Source organism: Anser brachyrhynchus, assembly GCF_964034855.1.
Source record: "Anser brachyrhynchus genome assembly, chromosome: 1".
NCBI lineage: Eukaryota > Metazoa > Chordata > Aves > Anseriformes > Anatidae > Anser > Anser brachyrhynchus.
This window is the reverse complement of record NC_137694.1, coordinates 23749463-23763677: the sequence shown is the minus strand read 5'-3', so window position 1 is coordinate 23763677 and position 14215 is coordinate 23749463.

Genomic DNA, 14215 nt, shown 5'->3' with positions numbered 1-14215 from the left:
TGGTGCCTGGTTATTTTTAAAGTGACTCTAAGGGCAGATAGTTCTTTTCAAACTTACACAAGAAAGGCATTTTAAAAAGAGTTTCCCTTAACCACCAGAGGCTCTTGACAACTGCTTCTCAAATTAAGAAGAATGATTTAATTGATTTGCTATTAGTATGATAATTAGTAAACCCAAAGCAGAAGGAACATTAAAACAACTCTTGTAATTGCATAGGTGGTTATGGTTGCTTCATTTTTTTTTTTTGACAACAATCACCCTTGGAAGAGCCCATACATTTTTCATATGTAATGAAAAATTCATATGTATCTCTGATGCATCATTTTTCTTTTAATATAAGAAAATATCAGAAGAGTGGCTGTGTTAAATCAGAGCAGAGGTCCATCTTGCCCAGTGTCTTGTCTCAAACAATGGCTAAAATGATACAATGAGGTAGGAACAAAAGAACAAGAGAGGCATATAGTAATGCCTTTCAGGAGAGCGTCTAATGTCCAGGGACCTGTACTAAGACAGAAGTCTTAGCATTCTGTTCAGGAGCTGTCCGTTGAAGCCAACTGTCCATGTCTGTGACCCCTGTCTTCATTGCACTAGCTTAGTCTCAACTTAGTACTGTAAGATTGACCTAATACCTTGGAGTAAGTGTTTATTCATCTACTTGCAAGATGATTTAAAATAGAGTATTCTTTAAATCTGATGATTCTGTAATGATGACTCAATGTTAAACATTTGCAAAGGATCTAGATAGATCACAGCACAAACAGATTAATGAAAAGGCATGCTGGTATATTTTTGGTATCTCAAAAGTAAGGAATACTCTATAAAGTGTTGAAAGGTAAATACTAGAGAAGAAAAATGAAAAAAAAAAAGAAAAAACAGAAATGGCTTAATCTTATTTATTTATTAGTAAACTCAAAAGGAACATATTTTGACTAGTTCTTTATCCAATTGTCTTATGTATAATGTCATTCACTCACCAAGCTTGTAAAATAACTGCTTTGAAAATTCAAATCAAAGACAATATTGCTAATCAAAAAGTTCACAAATGTTGTCTTTTTATTCTGTGTCCCCACAATACTTTTGGATCCTCAGTCTCCAGAATGTAGTTAAAATAAACATTCGGGAGTGTACATTAACAATAAAAGATTGTTGTTCTCTTCTACTTTGCATATTAATCTTCTCATGAAGGATTCAGAGATGTTTCTACTGCATCAAACAGCAGGATTGGTCCTAAAAGATTTTGTATACTTTTTCTCCCCTTGTTATCACTATTATTATTTTTATTATTTTTGAACCAAGTAAAACTTTAGAGATGGAACTACTGGAGAAAATAAATATTATATTTTATATAAATGTATCCAGCTCTTGTAAATCTAAACCGCCAAGAATAAATAAATTGTAAACAACCTGTGTTCTTGGTAATGGACATAAAATGCTATTTATCAGTCTCTGTGGTGCCAAAGTGAGGTGCAATGCCAAAAAGGGTGTAAATATTGCTATTTGCAATGCCATTAAAATGGAAATAAAGGAATCAATCATGGCTTGTTGTACAGTCCGTAATTTACATGAACCTTGTGGTACTATATGATGCTGCAGACACAAGTTTGACAGTCCATAGATGACAACACACAATTTTTATCAAATATTGTTAGACCATGGTGCTGTAAATAGAAATTACAAGACATATTTTAAAGTGTTATGAAATACATACATGCCCTAGGTAGTCACTAATCTCTTATTTAGACATTAAATAGCAGTCCTGGCCACTCAGGATAGTTTCTCTTCTAGCTCCATCTTTAGAATACTTCAGGACTTTCTAGTAATTGATTAAATAATGTGACAACCATCTGTTTCATGTAGTTCATTCCTCAGCCTCTCATGCAGATAGTGTTCAGCATTAATTTTTGATAGCCATTTATTTTTTAAGTGTTCATCCCACTGTCTGTGCCAGACAAAACCCAGATGAAGAATGTGCCTGGCCTTTGGAGGGCATGAACATGAGAATGTTAGTCCTACTGGCCAAGAACATGACAATGAAATAAGCAGTGAAATACAAAAATACATAACTGCACTGTTATTAGACGTGATACCTAACAGGCTTGTGGATAAAATGTTAGGCTTCTCCTTAAAATGAAAACACCTGGGAAAACACCTGGGAAAAGAGAGGTATAAAATTTTAATTAGATTATTTTATTTTTTTTTTCCAAATCATCATTTTTGTCATTACCATGGAGTCTTTTCCTTTAATATTTTTCTTCACTACTGTTAATATTTTGGGGAAAAACAGAACAAACTAAAACAAAACATAACACTTTTGCTATCCTCAGACTTTCAGGTAGATATAATTTAACACCTGCAGTATAATTTCACGTTATCGCCTAGATTCAGACAGGGAAGGTGTTGAAGCAGTTTATTGGAAGTCAAATTCCATTTTTTGCTCTGTTAGAAACCTACTAATTTCCATAAAGGTGTTAGTGGGAACAACATAACTATCACTTCTGACTTGAGCCTATCCCTTAGTTTAAGATTTTTTTAAAAATGTTTATTGTTTACTTGACTGATACATTTATGGAAAGCAATAAATTGTCCTCTCAGGCTTCAGTTTGCCAAGCTTACATAGATTCCTCTTGCAAAATATAGAAACTCAGCCTTATTAGCCTTTCTCTACATCTCTTCTGGTTCGACCTCATCTTTCTTTGATGTAGGGGAACAGGCAAGTTCTAGATGTTGTAGGCAAGGGTTAAGCAATGCTTTGTGCAATGGAACAAATATCAGCAGTTTTATAGTTCTGCTAGAAATCTGTCCTCAAAAATATTGTAGAGTCACTTTTGCCCTTTTTCTGGCCACATCACATGGCTGACCAAGTTATTCATGAGTTAAAGAACACTCACATTATCCTTCTCTGTTTCTACAAGAAAACCTCCCAACTTATTCTTGATTAATACTGATATTTCCAGGTAATTTTACATTATTTCATTACATTATATTTTCTACTCCTTTAATCATGCCTTTCTCTTTGTATGATACATCAACTTTCTATGTCATGATGCTACTTTTGATGTTGTGCCATGGATGGATTTTATGAGCATGAGTTGCAATATATTACAGTCATTAATGAAAATCATGGCTCCTGATGAACTCCGAAGGTTGCCTCTTTTCCCCCAAATGTCCTTCCCTTCAGCCCTACCCATTTTCATTTACTGTTCTTTTTTATTCTGTTCCCCAACATGACAGAACCCTGAAGCAGCCACAGCTTTGAACTGAAGTAGGCAAGTTCTTGTTGCGAACTCCCCCAGGAAGGCCACAAATTTTTTAACTCAAAAATTCAGGTTTAATTAGAATAATAATTAACTTCAGAAAGAGAGAAAATGCAATGTAACAGATAAGAGAGTAGCAAAAAGGATGTAATTGATATTTTCCTTCTGCCTCCTTGGCCCTTGCAAAAAGATCTTTCCTTCTGGGCTTAGTTTCTGTTAGCTTAATGAATTTTTAGTTGCAGCAAATCGCCCAGTCACCTCTGAGACTTGCCTTTCCTCTCCCATCCTTTCAGTAATATCTGAATTTCTTTGCTTGAGCTCTGGCTCCAGTCCTGTGTATTGTTTTCTTTCCTTCCTCAGTCTGCCACTCAAAAGAAGGAATAAGCCTTTGAGGTGCAAACCTTTTTCCAAGGTTTGCACATCACCTTCTGGCACTTTTAACAGACTATAACATAAATGAAGAACTAACAATTAAAAAAAAAAAAGAAAGAAAGAAAGAAAAAAGAAATCATATATTATCATATTTTCTTTATGGTTCATTTATTAATCTCTATGTTTTCCAGCTTAACTAATATTTACCTAATTATAGCATAATATCAAAATATTTACTGAAAAACAGGTAAGTGGGATATATTTCATTTTCTTTGAAAACCCACTGAAAAACAATTCCAGGTTAGTCTGACAAGAGATTCCCTTAACAAGCCATGCCACATTTCATCTTAACTACCTCAGACTTCAATTCTCCCTTCTTTCTAAGCCTGTTCTGCAGCCTATTATGTTGGAGTTTAGACCGAGATACCTGAAATTGCTCACGTCACTCTCCTAAATATGACTACCTCATATCTTCAGTTATGCAGAAAAGACTTGCTAAAATACTTGCTGATGTATTTACAAACTCAGTACCAATTCTAAGGAAATTCTCTCACTACCTGACCTATGTTCTGAAAGGTTTTTCTCTACTGCTATTGTGGCAATTTTCAGTTTTAAACATGCATTCTCATTATCTGGTTTTGTTCTGCATTAGTTTTCAACATCACTGTCAGCCTTGGAAGCTAACGAGAATGATTTAGCTTTGGACTACACCAACATTATTTTACTCTTTACTTCTTTAGAATTCTTCTGTCCTTGTTCTATATTAATTTATCTATATGGCTGGACAAATTTTCTCTCTAATTCCTTTCAGAAGGCTGCTTTTTGAGACTTTCACAGGAATCTTTGCCTTACTTGATGTCTAGCTTATACATGCTTGTGCTTTTTCTATTTTTTTTCTTATTCTTTGCATCCTTCTTACTCTCAGATGTCTTTTCCCCTAATTATTCCAGTGGATCTGATAGCTCTTTTCCCCAGGTTTCCTTTCATTGAAGAATACACAGTCATGATCTTGTTAGCTCTTTTGATATGAAAATAGTCCATTTTCAAGATTTTCTGTGTGCTTTCACCTAGCTGGTTTTTCTTTTTCTTTTCTTTTCTTTTCTTTTCTTTTCTTTTCTTTTCTTTTCTTTTCTTTTCTTTTCTTTTCTTTTCTTTTCTTTTCTTTTCTTTTCTTTTCTTTTCTTTTCTTTTCTTTTCTTTTCTTTTCTTTTCTTTTCTTTTCTTTTCTTTTCTTTTCTTTTCTTTTCTTTTCTTTTCTTTTCTTTTCTTTTCTTTTCTTTTCTTTTCTTTTCTTTTCTTTTCTTTTCTTTTCTTTTCTTTTCTTTTCTTTTCTTTTCTTTTCTTCTCTTCTCTTTTCTTCTCTTCCCTTCTCTTCCCTTCTCTTCCCTTCTCTTCCCTTCTCTTCCCTTCTCTTCCCTTCTCTTCCCTTCCCTTCCCTTCCCTTCCCTTCCCTTCCCTTCCCTTCCCTTCCCTTCCCTTCCCTTCCCTTCCCTTCCCTTCCCTTCCCTTCCCTTCCCTTCCCTTCCCTTCCCTTCCCTTCCCTTCCCTTCCCTTCCCTTCCCTTCCCTTCCCTTCCCTTCCCTTCCCTTCCCTTCCCTTCCCTTCCCTTCCCTTCCCTTCCCTTCCCTTCCCTTCCCTTCCCTTCCTTCCCTTCCCTTCCCTTCCCTTCCCTTCCCTTCCCTTCCCTTCCCTTCCCTTCCCTTCCCTTCCCTTCCCTTCCCTTCCCTTCCCTTCCCTTCCCTTCCCTTCCCTTCCCTTCCCTTCCCTTCCCTTCCCTTCCCTTCCCTTCCCTTCCCTTCCCTTCCCTTCCCTTCCCTTCCCTTCCCTTCCCTTCCCTCCCCTCCCCTCCCCTCCCCTCCCCTCCCCTCCCCTCCCCTCCCCTCCCCTCCCCTCCCCTCCCCTCCCCTCCCCTCCCCTCCCCTCCCCTCCCCTCCCCTCCCCTCCCCTTCCCCTTCCCCTTCCCCTTCCCCTTCCCCTTCCCCTTCCCCTTCCCCTTCCCCTTCCCCTTCCCCTTCCCCTTCCCCTTCCCCTTCCCCTTCCCCTTCCCCTTCCCCTTCCCCTTCCCCTTCCCCTTCCCCTTCCCCTTCCCCTTCCCCTTCCCCTTCCCCTTCCCCTTCCCCTTCCCCTTCCCCTTCCCCTTCCCCTTCCCCTTCCCCTTCCCCTTCCCCTTCCCCTTCCCCTTCCCCTTCCCCTTCCCCTTCCCCTTCCCCTTCCCCTTCCCCTTCCCCTTCCCCTTCCCCTTCCCCTTCCCCTTCCCCTTCCCCTTCCCCTTCCCCTTCCCCTTCCCCTTCCCCTTCCCCTTCCCCTTCCCCTTCCCCTTCCCCTTCCCCTTCCCCTTCCCCTTCCCCTTCCCCTTCCCCTTCCCCTTCCCCTTCCCCTTCCCCTTCCCCTTCCCCTTCCCCTTCCCCTTCCCCTTCCCCTTCCCCTTCTTTTCTTTTCTTTTTTGTTAACTTTTCTGTTCTTGGTCATTCATACAAAACAGTCTTAGGTATAGACCTGTTATTCTATTTTTACTGATTTTATTTTATTTTATTTTATTTATTTTATTTTATTTTATTTTATTTTATTTTAATTTTATTTTATTTTATTTATTTTATTTTTATCAGAAATAACCTTTCATTTCTTAATCCAAGATTTTTTTTTCTTCTGAATTTTCTTATTACTTAATAAAACAAGTCTAAACAGTATACTTTTGCTTCTTTCAGTGACTATGTAATAAGGAAATCTTGCAAATATCACATCCAGGAAAATGTTTTCCAAGCTATTTCTACTAATGTCCTCTATGGAACATTTCTGGGTAATAATTCTCTCTCTAATAACATTACAGGTTTTCTATCCATAGCCAAAACATATCCAGAGATTCTCTGCCAGACTGCTGGCATTGATCCAGGGGAAGTTGTTTTACCATCTTTATTTTATGTCCTCATAAAAATATACTTTAGGAGATTAAATAAGAAATAATTTGATTCCCATTTTAGGAAATTTTTCCTGAGTGGAATTCTTGATTTGATTTTGGGACACTATATGGACTTTTGACTATCTGTGGACTCTGCTTCCCAGGGCAGAATGATTAATTTTAGGTCTTAGGTATGTACCTGATGTCTGAAATAGACTGCTACAGTGGCAACATTATTCATGATCTGTATGATGGGGCAGAGGGTATCCATGACAAGCTTGCAGATGGCACAAAGCCAGGAGGAGTGGCTGGTGCACCAGAGGGTCATGCCACCATCCAGAGGGACCTCAACAGGATGGTGAAATGGGCTGACAGGAACCTCAAGCAGTTTAACAAGGGAACATACGAAGTCATACACATGGAGAGGGCTAGCCCCAGACACCAGTACATGCTGGGGGCTGACTAGCAGCTTGACAGAAGAGGACTGGGGGGTCCTGGAGTGCTGAGTCCAGACCCTAGCTCCTTAGTACAACAGTGATGTGGAGCTACTGGAGAGCGTCCAGAGAAGGACCACAGATAATTAAGGGACTGGGGAAAAGTCTGAGACATAGGAGAAAATCTCTCCTACAGGCAAAGGCTGACAGAACTGGGTCTCTTCAGACTAGAGAATAGAAGACTCAAGGGGGATCTTATCAGGGCATATAAGTACCTGAATGAAGGGTGCAAAGGGTATGGAGCTTGATTCTTTTCTTTAGTTACCAGTAACAGGACAAGAGGTAACGGGCACAAGCTAAAACACAGGAGGCTCTCACTGAATATCAGGAAACAATTTTTTTTTTTTCTTTCTCTTTTCTTTCCTGGGCAAACAGCTCTAGATGTCCCTGGTTGAGCAGAGGGTTTTGACCATATAATCTCATGAGGTGCCTTCCAAACTCAGCCGTTCCATGATTCAGTGATTCTGTAATGCAGCCTGAAGATAAAGATGGGTAGGTACCTGTTTCTCTCATGTTACTGGAGGGATATGCAAACTTGTGGCTCAATGCAGTGCAGATGAATAACAATATTGAAGGATATCTTTAAATCATTAGTTAGAAATCTAAAGATTTTAGTAGGTGTTTGTGTGAAGAATAGATGCAGATTTTGCCTTCGTATTTCAATAAACTGAAAACAATTCTGTACATGACTGTTTAATGACTAGGAAGACCAGAATGCATTTGGGACTGAGGGGGAGGGAAAACAAATGTAAATAACATTGAACTTTATATTGCTGACTGCCTGGTATTGAGCCCTAACAGCATGTGATGCAATATTTTTCTCTCATCTAATTAAAGATGAATCAAAACAAAAAAGCATTTTATTAGTCATCTGAAAACATTCATTTTACACCCAATTGCTCTCATTTGGATTGGAGTTTTGCTGTTAATCTTCAATATGGTCAGGCTATACAAGAAATTTAAGTTGATCTAAGTTTACTGCCAAAAGGTTAATGCCCGCCCATATGTGCTAAAACCCAATCACACAGTCAGCTCTTATCTTATTGCTTCCTCTAGTGTTCATGAAATCTGGGTGGACCTTATCCATCTGAAATATTGTTCACTTAGTAAATTATATTTAGTTCTCAGGTCCTTGACTGGGCTTATGTTGTACCCATTTGCATACTAGAGCCAGCAGCTATCAGCTGGCACCTGGAAAATGGTGAATCTGCTGCTTTCAAATGCCTGTGCAGGTGTGGATTAGCTTTAGTTGATCTTGCAGCTGGGTCTTTAGAAAATAACTACGTGAAAGTGGGATATCTCTGTCTCTGCTATTGACCTATGCTTAGCTATTAAGTACAGACTAATATGCTATTAACATATGCAAATGTAGTGCATGGCAAAGGTTATATTTCCTAACTGTGATTGTGCTGTTTTAAAAAGACTACTGCCCATATTTGTGGACACATGGACAGTTTATGTACTATAACATATGTGATGCATGAAGATTATGCTAGACATTGGTCTTGCAAAAGAAAAAACAAAACAAAAAATAATAATAAAAAAACAACAACAAAACCCCAGCAACAACAAAAAACACTACTGAACAATTTAGAAAGGACCCTGGGTTGCTTTTATCCTCATACTATTTTACATCATCTTAAAGCACGTTCATAAACCAAAACAATCTGAGGTGTATAACCATCACTTCCTGCTAAAATATATGTTTATGCAAGATGTATACTCTCTGCACCAGGAAATAATTCAAATAAAAAATACAGGCAGCACTAGATAAGGCTCCGTGCATCTTTCTTTGACCTTTGTTGCTAAAGAAGGAGACTGCAGGCAGGAATTTGTCTTCTGGCCTCTAAAGAGAGCATTGCAAATTTAGGATGGGTTTCTGGAATTGGTATTGGTTGTTCTTCTCCTTGAACTCTCTAGTTTTTTTTTTTTTGTATCAATTGCTTTCTCTGTCTGCCAGATGCTAGGAAGAAGAATGTCTCCAGAGACGGGAACAGTTTTCTTTTTTCGACTGTTTCTGCTTAGAAAAGCTTTCCTGTGGGAAAGGAGGGAGGAGATTTAGGAGCCAGGCATTACAATATAAAGGACAGGATAAATCTAAATCTTATACAAGCTATTTTTATTTGCACTGAAATATTTAACATCAAAGATAGTTTTTTGCTTGCCATAGTTCTCCTACCTTGAGAACAGCTATATTCTACTGGGGGTGTTTGCTTTCTGTTTAAGCACATGTTGAAGGGCAGGGTCATGCAACCTCTGAAGGAGGTCATACTGACTGCCCAGAACAAATAAGAACCCCTACTTGCAAGGACTTTCTTCCTCCTGCTGCCAGGAATTAGATTTAGCAATGCCTATATGTGCAAAGGTCTCTTATGACTGGCATTCGTGCTTGAATGACTTCATGCCTGTCCTTTCCATTTAGTGACCTGGTTAGATATTTCCCCTTCCTAAGAAGCTTTACAAACTCTCTGTCAAGTAGCACAATTGTTTAGCATCAACACAGTAGGGTTTTTGATAAAGCTATAGAGCTGTGCAACAAATACGTATGCAGGCATTACCAGGGATTTGTGCAATAAAGGTATGTGATCAGTATAACATGGTGCCAATGGGTCCTTAGTTACTGTTGTTTTGTAAGCAACCATCACAACTAGAAAATAACCTTTTCCTCTGCATTTCTTTAGATAGGTGTAACTGGTACAGGTTATTTCTTTGTGAAAGTGATATTGAACTAAGGTATCGTAGAAATTTGATTTAGAGAGTGGTGTACTTGTGAGTAAATTTCATTTTTATGAGCACCTCAGAACAACGTAATGCACAAAGAAAACTGAGTTGAGATGGCCTAGTCTGAGTGGGGAAAGCCTAAACACACTGAGAATTGGAGCAGATCTGAGCAAGCCATTCAAGTCCTGAACCATTTTTAGTTCACTTTGGATCTAAGAAGGTTACTGTTTGAAATGTCATTCCCAATAATACATTTAGATCCTTTAAAAATGTGCCTAAAAAGCTCCTTTTTCTGGAATTTATGGTGTTTGAAATGTCTTCCTGTAATTGCAAAAATAATTAACAGACATTATTATAGTGATCTGACTTTTCTCAGTTAATTGGTATCAAAGAAAATATACACAGATCAATAAAGCAAGGTGTTTGTTAGATTCATCTTTTATTTATTTCTTTATTTATTTATTTTTCTTCACCTGTATGAACAAACCAGAAGTATGCACTGCCTTATTGTTATCCCAGCTGAGCCAGTCACCACTACAATACAGCACCTGAGAGTCTATGGGGATGCTCATGCCTTGAGCATTTGTCATTCTGAGAGCACTTTTGGTTTGGTGGGGCTGGAGGTTCCCTCTCTCTGACCCTGCAAGCAACAAGGGGATGTGGAGAGAAATGAACTAAAGATTTACTGTCGTGCTAGCCAGCCAAAACTACAGTGAAAAATAATGCAGAGGGGATAGCTGGAGCTGCCTGATAACTCACACAGATTCATGGGGAGACTGAAGCCAATGAATTTAATCCCTTGGTTTGTGGGTGGTGAGGAGCACAGCCAGGACAACATGCAATGTCATGCAATGTGGCAAGAGAAGGAAGAGGAATACTAATCTGGAAGCAGTTTTTATTTCTGAAATAGACTGCTTTTTTTTTTTTTTTTTTAAACTGGGTTTACGTCTGTCAAGTGAGGCTGAGAGGACAGGTTAATTTATTATGCCCCATCTGCCAGATCCAAATGTACAAATTGAGTTTGGACGGGTTAGGATCATTTTATAAGCTATGTTGTCACATTTCTCTCTTCCCTGTATATCTCTCTACTTTGCCTGTGTGTTGGAAGCACAGTCTTCAATCACGCGCACTCAGACACACACACAAAAGCTGCAGAGACAGAAGCTGATTCATCCGGAAAAGGGGAGAAAGCAAACTGCTACCAGTCTTACATTTTCTAGTCAGTACATTTCCCCCTCTCTTTCCAAGAAGGTCAGCTGAAAGATAGCCTCCACGCACAAGGAAAATAGAAAAACTCCAGGCTGCCACGATTCGAAAGCGTGATGTCACCCTGAGTATATAGAGGTGCTCAGAGAAGGCACGTCCCCCAGGTATCCTCTGTAAATTCTCAAGGAGTTCAGCTCAACTCCATCTCTTTCAGTGCACCTAGAAGCACAAAGTAGCCAATCCCAAGGACACGAGTTATGGTAAAGACTCTCTATAGGACGTGCAGTGGATTAACGATTTCAAGAGGCAGTGGCAAAAGTGAGTTGTGTGAACACAGCCTGACTGGCTTATTGACCCTCACTGCAGTGCTAGCACTAGGCTGACAAGAACCAATCCCGTAATTTTTATAACTAGAAAGAGGAATATCTTAAAGCACTTAAACGGGTAGTTTAAGGCCATGGTTGTGAATTTGGAGTTGCAGAAGAGAGCCTGACGTTTCAGAGGTGTATCCACAGCAACCCCCCCGAATAAGCAACACTTAATACAGGTATGTGCATGAAGAGCTGGCTACCAACCAGAGCCCGAAATTCTGAACACCGTCCCTTGCCAAGGACTGCTGGGAGTAATTACTGCCAAATGCCCATGTCACACCACCTGCTCTGGGGGTGACTACATGACAACATTACATCAGATGATGTTTCTCTACCCCTGGCTTGATGGTAAAGAAGATGGTAGCCACCACTCCACTTTGCAGAGCCTAAGACTGCCTGTAGATCCTCCAAAAATTATGGTGGAATAAACCATTGAGGGGAGTCAGGTGGAAAGTCTTTTGGATTTTGCCTTCTCAGTATGAAGCAAGTGCTTGGTTGCCCAACTGTGCCCAAATTGAGATACCTATAGTTCTGCAAAGTGTCTCAGTCACAGTAGGCTCCTTCAGATGTGCAGGAAAGAGAGTAATTTCCAGACTGCAGCTCATTCAAACTACTTTGGATATCTCTTTTTGACACCTGTCTCTGAGATACAAAATTCCCATCTGAGGTGTCTGACTTGTTTCTAGATAGGACTCCTTGAATATCATTCCACATGGTGTTCTTGAGAAAAGCATGACAAATGTTGATCTGCATTTTGATGACAAGTGACTGTAGAGATGAAACGGAACATTTTGCAACAAAAACATCCTTGTAAACTCATTACCTGTGACTTATCTTTTTTTTTTTTTTTAAAAAAAAAAAAGGAAAGAAAGAAACATTTCACATGAAATGTATTTTCATTTTTTAAAGGTGTTTATTCTAAACTAAACTATTCTTAACTAAAATTCAAGAATGCATTGATGAAAACAGAAACACAATTTTCTTTCCCCCCTCCTCTCAGGAAACAAATCTCGCTTCCAAAATTCCCATCATGTGATAGACTCTTATCTGCATCCATCCAGATCTCTAGGTTCTTCACTATGGGGATAGCTGTAGACTGCATTTAGCCCTCAGATTTAGAGTTAAGTCAGAGTCAGCATCAAAGACATGGTCAAAATCTCCCTTCAATTACCTTCACACAACTCTTCTTCACAGAATAAATGATTTTTATTGCTTTGTGGGCTGTGCCAGGCCCTGAACATTTTTGTGCCATGGGTTTTATACTTTGAAATATGTTACAGGATAAGAAATCATAAATATTCATTTTTAGCAACATTCTCTGAGCAGCTTCCTCACCGCTGCTGTCTGGGGCCTGCCCATAATCGCATGCTGTCAGGCTCCCTGACCTTTGCCCTTCTCACTCAATCAGGGTAGGAAATAAAGCAAAATAATGAAGCAGGGGCTTTTAAATGTTGATTTCTGTGCATGGGGCACACCATGTGGTATTGCTCTCAGGAAAAAAAAAAAAAGCTCTGATAAAAGCACTTTCAATTGATGAAATGTCATAGGTAAGCTGTTGCTTGCTGTGGATTCCTAGACCAAAGAATATGCTGAAAGATACCATGGCACATTGATGGGAAAAACACAGAATACACAATTGCTCTATACAAAAGGACCATATATATATATATATATTTATTATTTTTTTTTCTGGGAAGAATTTAAAGATGTATCACTGATAGGATGCAACAATTAACCTCTGGACATGCTTTGTATTCAGGTATGGATGGAATGGTCTGAGGAACAAGAAGATGGTATTTGAACATACAGAGAAGACTCTCATTGATCTTCTAACCTTTTGGGGATATATAGCCCAGAGAAAGTTGCTTTTGAGAGAAAACAGAAAACTCTTCGATATAATGAAAGGTTTCTTAAACTGCTTTGGCAAAGCAATCCCTTCTCCTCTTTAAATTGGGGTTTAACTGTCCATCAGTCATGTGGAAAAGGAGGGCTGCAAAGCACATACCCCATTTACAACTTACAGCTCTGAATTGTCCCCAGGAAGTACTGCATACTAAACACAATCCCCAATCCTCTTTGCTGTTTGCAATATTTTGTTTGCTGTGGGCTTGACTATTTAAGGATTTTTTTTGAGTTACTCTCTGCCTTACTTGTAAGGTGAGAGATGGTTATTACTGACTTGCTGCGGAGCTAGAGAAGGAGAAGGAGAAAGGAAAAAAGTATGAACTACTGCAAAAACCAGAAATGCCTAAAGTTTCTTTGAAATCAGAGAGCTTGAGGGCATTTGTTCCTTCTCTTTGAAATATGACTTGTACCATGTCACAGGTAGAAGGGGAAACCCAGGTGTTTCGTCTGTGTGGAACTTCTACATGGAATTGCCTTCAAAAGAGAGGAGTGCATGAAACCAGTTCTTCCTCCTTTTGATGCACTGTGAACTACCAGTGGATTTTCTTTGTCTTTTTTTTTTTTTTTCTCAACTTTTGTCAATGCAAGCTGACCTTTAAATCTTTTCTTTTTCCTTTTTGAGCAGTGAATGTACCCCCTTAACACAGTCTTCTCCAATGTGGTACATATATAATTATAATTCTGACAAGTATCATTTAGTTCAAGTACAACAGACTCTTTCTATTTCTCATTTCTTTCCCAGGATTTTTCTTCTTTAAAACCATATTTTAAAAAAAGTAACAGTTCCTAAGTATGAGAGAACTTGAGATGACTGCTGGGATTTCAAACCTGACATCAAAACAAATATTTTCTGAGCTCACATTTTTATCATGTAAAGTTTCACACATTCCTCTGGACTTTCTAGTGACAACTCACATACTAGCATACCCTATGGCTAAGTGTCTCATATCAGTGAAATGTATGAAGTGTCCGTTTCAGAGAAGTTATCAGTTTCTA